A 9,035-nucleotide genomic window follows, 5' to 3' on the forward strand; every position below is an offset into this window, starting at 1 on the left:
TGTACAGACTATTCCTTGAGAGATTAGTCGAGCTTTATAATACTAAGATTGTCAGATTGCACGGGGTGTCAGTTTCCATTATTTCAAATAGAGATCTGTAGTTTAAATCTTGATTCTTGAGCCAGTTACATAAGCCTCTTGGTACACATTTTCATTTTAGCACTGCATTTCATCCTCAACAGTCTGAGCATGTAATTCAGATACTCGAAGACATGCTTCGATGATGTGTTTCAGAATTCAAAGGCAACTTGGAGAAATATTTATCGTTAGTTGAGTTTGCATACAATAACAATTATCAATCGAGCATCAAGATGGCACCGTACAAAGCTTTGTATGGTCTTAAATGTCGAACTCCATTGTATTGGACTAAGCGTAGTGAGAAAAAGATTCACGGGGTTGATTTGATACGAGAAATTGAAGAAAAAATAAAAGTAATCCAAGATAGTTTGAAAGCAACTTCAGATCAACAGAAATCATATGTGGATTTAAAACGTAAAGATATTGAGTTTCAATTCGATGATAAAGTGTTCTTGAAAGTATCGCCCTGGAAGAAAGTTCTTCGTTTCAATCGTAAATGAAAGCTAAGTCCGCGATTTATTAGGCCGTATCAGATTTTCGAAAGAATCAGACTAGTAGCGTATCGTTTAGCTTTGCCGTTAGAACTGGAAAAGATCCATAATGTGTTTCACGTATTTATGTTACGATAGTACCGATCAGACCCTTCACATGTAATCTCACCTGTTAAAGTTGAGATTCAGCTTGATATGTCGTATAACGAAGAATTTATCTGAGTTTTAGCTCGAGAGGTTAAAGAATTGAGAAATAAAAACATAATTTTAGTGAAATTTCTTTGGCAACGACATGGTTTATGAGAAAGTAATATCCGAACCTCTTTTCTGGTAAGATTTTTGGGGACAAAAATTTCTTTAGGCGGGAGAGTTGTAGCAACCCGTTTTTAATGAAACCGAAACAGTGGTTTTGGGACCACAAATCTAATGTGAGAATAATTATTTTATTATTATTTTAATGTCTACATCATGTTATCAATATCGTTTAAAAATTTCATTAAGAAATTTTACCGTTTGCATGTTTAATTCGATAAAAAGAACTAAATTGCAAAAGGTAGAAAACTTGAGTTCTAGAAGGTAAAGGGACTTAATAGATATGAAATTAAATGGTTGAAGGGTTTATATTGTAAATAAACCATTAATATCATGAGTAGACTATTATGAACATTTTATAAGTGATTTTAGAGGTTATTGATTAAATTTAATTGAGTAATTCAATAATTACATAATAGTAAAATGGTTAAAACAAAGTCATCATTACCTTGTTGATGTAAGTGTGTTTTCGTCCAACATTACCTTGTGCATGTAAGTCTGTTTTCGTCCCATTTTTAATGATTTCTATGTTTTTGAAGTTGTTGTAGCTTAAACTAGCTAGCCCAGAGAATAATTTGCAAAACTGTTAAAAGATTAAGGTTTTTCCATGAATGTAAACATGTTTTTTTGTGATGTTTGATGGAACAAAATGAGCCTTTGTTGTTAGATAAAAAACTTTTGTAAAGTGATTTTTGATGGATTTGTCAACTAGGGATTTAATTGAAAAGTATGAAACATCCTTGGTGAAAATAGTGAACTAATGAAATGTATGAGTTACTATGGATGCATATGAAATCAGGCTAGCTTGGGTAAGGATGAAATTGCACGAATTTTGATTTACGAGCTTAAAGATTAAATTGAAATGAAATCAAAACATTAGGGGTAAAAGTGTAATTTTGAATAAATATGAATTTGGATTGAATTGAATAGAATGATTATTAAATAGGTCGAATTTATTCATTTAGATCAAGATAGACCTTGTACGAATTTAGATCGGGGAAAAGATAAAGCTTCAAATTAATCGACTCTGTTTCTACATTTTATCGTTGAAGTACGTTTGTACGTTTAACTAGTGTTTTAAGTTGTTGTTTTAAATGCTATCATGTTACATTATCATATCATGTCTCGAGGGAAAAATCCAACAACTTATTGACACCCATCGAATATGAAAAGGGATGGTGACGACCATCGAATATGAAAAGGGATGGTTTCGACCATTGTTTAGCATACTTTATATAACCTTCAGTAAGGTTTCGATGAAATTCACTTTGATATTATGGAAAGGTATGAAGTATGTATATTCATAATTATGGAAAGTATGAGTTCATATGAATTATATTTATGAAATCTATCTTATGATGTGATGATATTGTTAAGTTATGTGCTTAAGCACTAATTGTGTTGTTTGTGATGCTTAGGCTTGTGCCAAGCTTGTGTTAGATTGATTCATATTTATTTTTAAGCTTATGCATTAAAATGGTAAGCATTGTATATGATTTACAAACTTACTAAGCATTATATGCTTACTTTGTGCTCTTTTTCTATGTTTTATAGTTAATCGAAAGCTCGTTTGGGTTGGAAAATCTTCAAAGACCTATCACACTATCCATCATCTATATCGGTAGATTTTGATGTTTTTGAGTCATGATTATAATTATATGTATAGGTGTTTTGTACTAGACAAAATAGCCAATATGTTTAGTTTGTAAATAAGGTTCTTTGGTTAATGACATTTTGGCATTTTGGTGCTTGTTGGCTAATGTTAAAATGGTTAGTGATGATATGTATTGAATGGCTCTTTTGGTATGCTTGAATGTGATCTTTGTATGTGGCCGTTATGGTAGGTTTTGGTATGGAATTAGGTTGCAAATGTTGAGTTGATAAAAGCTAAGTTATGCTTATGTTTAAGTATATTTAATGTTATGTGAATTAAGGTGTCTTTTGGCATATTGGTTGTATGAATAGGTACCGTATTGATCTAGTTTGATTATGCATGTTTTAAGTACATTTTGAATGCTTGAAATGGGTGCAAATGGCTTGTATGTGTGTGCATGATTTTGGTGAAGGAAATGGCTTGAAAGTGACCTGTTTCTTGTCCTCACGGCCTAAGACATGGGGGTGTGTCTCAGCTGTGTGTCCCCTAAAGGTTTCAAAGGGTTGCAAGTCAGGCAATTACACGGCCTAGCACACAGCTTGGTACATGGGCGTGTGAGGTCATTTTGGGAGTTATACGACCTGGCACATGGGCGTGTGGCTCGGCCGTGTGATCCAAGTCAGAGAGTTACACGAGCACGAAAATGGGCTAGGACACAGCCGTGTATCACTAATTCGAATGCCCATATGGCCGTGTGACCCCTGTTGTGTAAACAGAAATTCTATCTTTTTCTATGATGTTTTAAATGTTTCTGATTTAGTCCCGAATCATTTCTAAAGTGTTTGTAACGCCTCAAGGGCTCGAATAAAAGACATTATCCATGAGATTGATTGATATTACCATGAGTTATGAAATGTTTCGAATCGAATGTTTTGAGTTTTAAATTTCTGGTAATGCTCTGTAACCCTATTCTGGCGACGAATACGAGTTAGAGATGTTACACAATTTCACATACTTTACGGATTTTCATTGTGCATAAATAGCACCCTTTCAGTACACAATATAACAAATATCTCATGCATTTGAATCATACATAAGCTTAATATCTCAACACATTATATCATTTAGTCAAACATTATCATATCTCGTAACTCAAGTATGCAATTACAAACTCAATCAAACATTCATACTATCAAACTAACAATTTTGTCAACATGTCAATCTTTCAAGGCTCGAAACATACCTGGTTCGGCCATCAGCAAGCTAATTTATCATATATAACATGATACAATTTTATGAGTTTAGGACCCACACTTTATTTTTCGCTTCATCGCAGCACACTATTGAATCTTCCAGTTTTCCTTAATAATTCCTTAAACAAACCTAAAGAAAAATTCAGTATAAATTCAATCAATTTTCCATTAAACCAGCCCCCAAACACCCACTTATGAGTTCAAACCAATCATTTAAATTATAATTATTTTATGAATCCAAACTAGTTAGATTCCTTACAATGTACCGATGTGAACCGTACGTACAATCGTTCTTCACCTTTACGGATAATTTGGGGCATTTGGGTTAGCACCTAATTAAATAATATACTAGAAAATCAAAAACTAATAATGATTAAATTCCTTCATTGAATCAATTCATAACCTTTACCAACGACTATTTCGAAACAACAAACTAGTTATCCTTAATTGAACTTACGCTTCACAATTTGTGGGATCCGATTGGCTAATTGATCAAGAACGTCTCTCCCTAATTAACATGTGATTAAAGGCTGATTATAAGGATTCACGAAAACAATTTAATTCTATAAAAATATGGTAAAGACCCAAGAAACAAAATAGCCCCCTTTCTTGCACATAGTCGCACGCACCACCACTCATTATGGCCAAAATTAGGGCTGAATTTTAAAATGGTTTGAGATCTCATTAAAATATAGAAAAATACCATTCAAATCATTTAAAATCACCTAAATTCCATATCTAGAAATTTTCATTTTTAATTGACAAGATTAATCAAAAATTGAAGAGAAAAGAGATATTACCCAAGCTAGTTGAAAGAAACGGCTCTGGCTTTTTCATGGCAAGATTAATCATACGGTGGGGATGTATGATGGGCGGCTAGGACCCAAACATATTCAACCACAAAGGAAGGACATGAATATAGAGATCACCATTGAGGTGCACGTGAAGATAAAGACGAAGACGTTGAGGAGCTGCCACCCCAACTTGTTCGAAGGAACCCTAGGCGTACCCGACGCTCACTCGGTTGTGGCACACATTCGGGATGTCGATGATTATGTTATTTGTAATTTTTCTCAAATACTTTATTCTTTAGTTTTTAAAATTTTAATCCACGTTGTAATCAATGTAATAGCCCGAATTTAGGGCTAGTCGGAATCGTTGTTTCGGGATAACAAATTCAACTAGAAAAAAAATTATTTTCATTATATTTTTATGGTCTACGATTTCACAAAATGATTTCATGAAAATTTCGTTCGAAAATTTTGACGTTTGGGCACTCAATTTAGTTAAAAGGACTAAATTGTAAAAATTGCAAAAGTTGAGTTCTATATGTTAGAGGTGTCCAATTGTTATGAAATTTTAAATTGGAGGTCTTTATATGGTAATTAGACCATTGGTTAAGTTGGTGGACAAAAATGGGTACGGTTAGGCAAGTTTCTAAAGTTTTTCATTAAGGGCATTTTGGTCATTTAGTTATTAAAATGAATTAAAAACAAAATTAAAAGCCAGTTTTTGTCCATCTTCAACCCCTAGGCCGAAAATTGCATGGAGAAACCATGGCTAGGGTTTTTCATGCTTCCAAGCTTGATTGTAAGTCCGTTCTATCCCCGTTTTTAATGATTTTTACTTTTTTGAAATCCTCGTAACAAGATTTACCTATTTTTACCATTGTTTTGAACTAGGGTTTGTGTTTAAAAATTTACCCATGAATGATATGCATGTATTTTGATGTTTTATGGAAGAATATGAATGTTTGGAGTGTGATAAATGATTTGTACTAAGTAATTTTCGATGAAAATGCCTAAAAGGATTAATTTGTAAAAGTTATAAAATATGTCACAAGTGTGTGAATAAGTGAGTATTGTGGACTGCTATAGTTATGAAAATAGTTTAGATGGGCCTAAAATGAAAGGAAATTGAATAAAAATTATTTTAAGAGCCTAGGGGTAAAATTATAATTTTGTGAAACTTTAGGGGTAAAAACATAATTTTGCCAATTTATGATTTTTGGGCTGGAATGAATAGTGTGAAGGTTATATAAGTTAAATGTATTGTAATAAATCAAGAAAGACGAGAAATTAAAATTGATCGATAAAAGGAAAAGTGAAAAAAAGTGAAAAATTCCCGAATGAACCTTTGAAATAAAAAGGGATACGAATGAAGTGACAGAAATGATCACATGTGTGGCACGGATTGTGTGTAGGCCACTATGTAAAAGTAAAAGTGACGGTCACGTGTGTAGTACTATGTGTAGGTTACTACGTGTACCGGAATGATAGGTCGCATGTGTAGTACTATGTGCAGGCTACTATGCGTACCGGATAGTTTCGATCACGTGTGTAGTAGTATGTGCAGCCTACTACGTGTATCGGATGGTAATGGTCACATGTGTAGTACTATGTGTAGGCTACTATGTGAACCGAACATCATTGATTAGTAAGGTGGTTGCTATGTGATGATTCCACCGGACATCATTGATTAATAATGTGGTTGTTTTGTGCTGAATCCACCGAGTATTTGTCATTATTCTGAAGTGTTCATCGGGAAATTGACTAAGTGCAATTGAATAATGAATATAGGTGTGGAATTGAATTGAATATCGACTTAGAAATGGAAAAGTGAATTTTCAATTGAATTGTGATTGAAAGTGAAAAAGTGAAATTATGAAAGAGTACATTTAGCAAGAAAACAATTTAGACAGCAACAGTTGTGTGACTTTGAAAAATCACAAAAAATGGTGGAGATTGAATTAGAGACTGAATAATATATGAAGTTGAAGCTGAATGAGTCTATTTTCACATAAAAGAAATAAAGCAACTAAAAGAGTTATATATTTTGAGATATTAGAAGTTTAGTTAGACAGAGTTAGAATGAGTTCGGAATCCCCTGTTCTGACTTTGGAAAATTTTCAAAAATTGTAAAAAAAATAATTATAGGATAAAGTTTATATTGTTAGAATCCTCAGTGAATCTATTTTCAAGAGAAACAAATAGAAACAATATCTGAATTCTTACAATGAGATAATTGATTTTTAGTGAAGAGAGGTTAGAACTATCGAGCAGTGAAATAGGGGAACTTTAAAGAATAAACTGTACTATCTGGCTAAACCAAAAATTTTGAAAGTTTTATGGTAAGAGTATATGTGAATCTAGTTTCAGGAAAAAATTATGGATCTTAATTTGGAGTTCTGTAGCTCCTGGTAAAAATAATTTAGTGACTCTGACTTGAATAGACAGCTTTGAATATACATGTGAGTGAATAGTGAAATTGTAGTTAATGTTGTTTAAGTGTGTTATAAACATTAAGGATGTGGAATGGAGAGGAGGATGAGGAAAATTGGAAGAACATATGAATGATTTGTGTATAATTGACCATATGCTCGATTATAATCGATAAACGATTGAAAAGAAATGATGTTTATAATTGTGCATTATTAGTTATAGTTAAAGTTCATGTGAGAAAATAAAGTTTCATAGTATGTATATGTGGTATACTTGGTATATGATTTGGTATGTAGCAATGTCAGAAATGGTTTATGAATTAACTCATGTTGATAAGTTTGGTACATAAATAAATATGGTGCTTATTCATGCTTATAATGCTTATACTATATGTTTATTTGGCTAGCATTTTGATGTGTATGCTTAGGCTTTGGCCAAGTTGTGGCTGGATTACGCGACATTAAATTTATAAAATTATGCATTGAGATGGTAAATGTCTAGATGGAAATATGCTTGTGATCATAAAAGGGTGGAAAGGTTTAAAGTTTGTAATCTTTATTAAAATGGATTATCATGTGGTTAGTCTTCAAAAAGACTAGCTTGCGACTATGGTTGAGTGTAATGTTTATATCTTGTGTGATATGCATAGGAAACGAGAGTGGAAAGGAAATGAAATACTAGGTTCATGCTTCAAGTGTAAAATGATGCAAAAAGGGGATGTTAAGTTAAACGATAAATATGTATTAGTATTGAACATAATGAAATTGAATTGTACATGAATTAAATGGAAATTTCAAATGATATGATGTGAATTAAATGAATTATTGTGGTATTGAAATGTATATTGGATTGCGAAATTGAATTGAATCTTGAACATGAGAATCACGAATTAAATGAAATGGAAATGAAGTACTGAATTGCATGAGTATGTATTGGGTCTCAGAAGCCCTATTTGTTACAAATATAGTATTTTGAAGTTATAACGTGAAAATTTATAAAAGCATATTAAAAATTTGAAGAGTTTAAATTTAAATGAAATTTTATAACTCGGTTTAACATGTTTATAAGTGTATGTTTTCTAGTAATGCCTTGTACCCTATTCTAGTGTCGAATATGGGTAAGGGGTGTTACAATGTGACATCGCCAGATTCGGTCATAACGTTTAGACCGGATTTGGGGTGTTACAATCAATGTTTCCACCCATAATATACTTGTTCCACTTTCATTGACATCAAATTGTATACTTTATTTTACATATCAAATATACACTTATTTACAATCTATGCAACAAATTTATTAAATTGGTTTGTTTTGTACCATATTGTTTGGTTAGTTTGAATCACTTTATTTTATTTTTGCTACTTTTTCATTTAAGTTTTTCTCTGTCCATTTGTTAATTACAATCATTCCAAAAGAAATGGTTTGTTCACAAGGTACGAGAAAAGATTTTAAAGTATTTTACTTCATGTTGTAATATATATTACTTAAACAATTAATATTAACTTACCATTTCCATAAAAAAATAAATGAGTAGACATATAATTGTTTCCTAGGTATTTGAACGATGAATAAATAAATAAAGTTAATTTCACATTTCACGATTATATCTTTTGTGCTTCTATCTTCCATGTTTTGCATACATAGCAAAATTGTGACAAGAAAATATTAGATCATTGATTGTCTAAGTTCAAACTGATGATACTTGACATTGTAAGAATGTTTACATTGCGAGAAAGACAACTTGTAACAGCCTGTTTTTAGTGAAATCGGAATAGTGGTTTTAGGACCACAAATTTGATGTCAAAAAAATTTATTTTATTATTATTTTAATACCTACAGCATGATAGTAGCATCGTATAAAAAATTTGATAAGAAATTTTACCGTTTGCATGCTTAATTTGGTAAAAAGGACTGAATCGCGTAAAGTGCAAAAGTTAAATTCTCATAGCTATAGAACATTAAAGTATGTGTCCTAATGTTGTAAGTAGACCATTAAAATTATTAGTGGACAAGTTTGGACTTTATTAATGGGATTAAGTAAGGTTATATAAGTAATTTAATAACTAAATAAACAAAATAAGTAAAA

Source organism: Gossypium raimondii, chromosome 12, assembly GCF_025698545.1.
Source record: "Gossypium raimondii isolate GPD5lz chromosome 12, ASM2569854v1, whole genome shotgun sequence".
NCBI lineage: Eukaryota > Viridiplantae > Streptophyta > Magnoliopsida > Malvales > Malvaceae > Gossypium > Gossypium raimondii.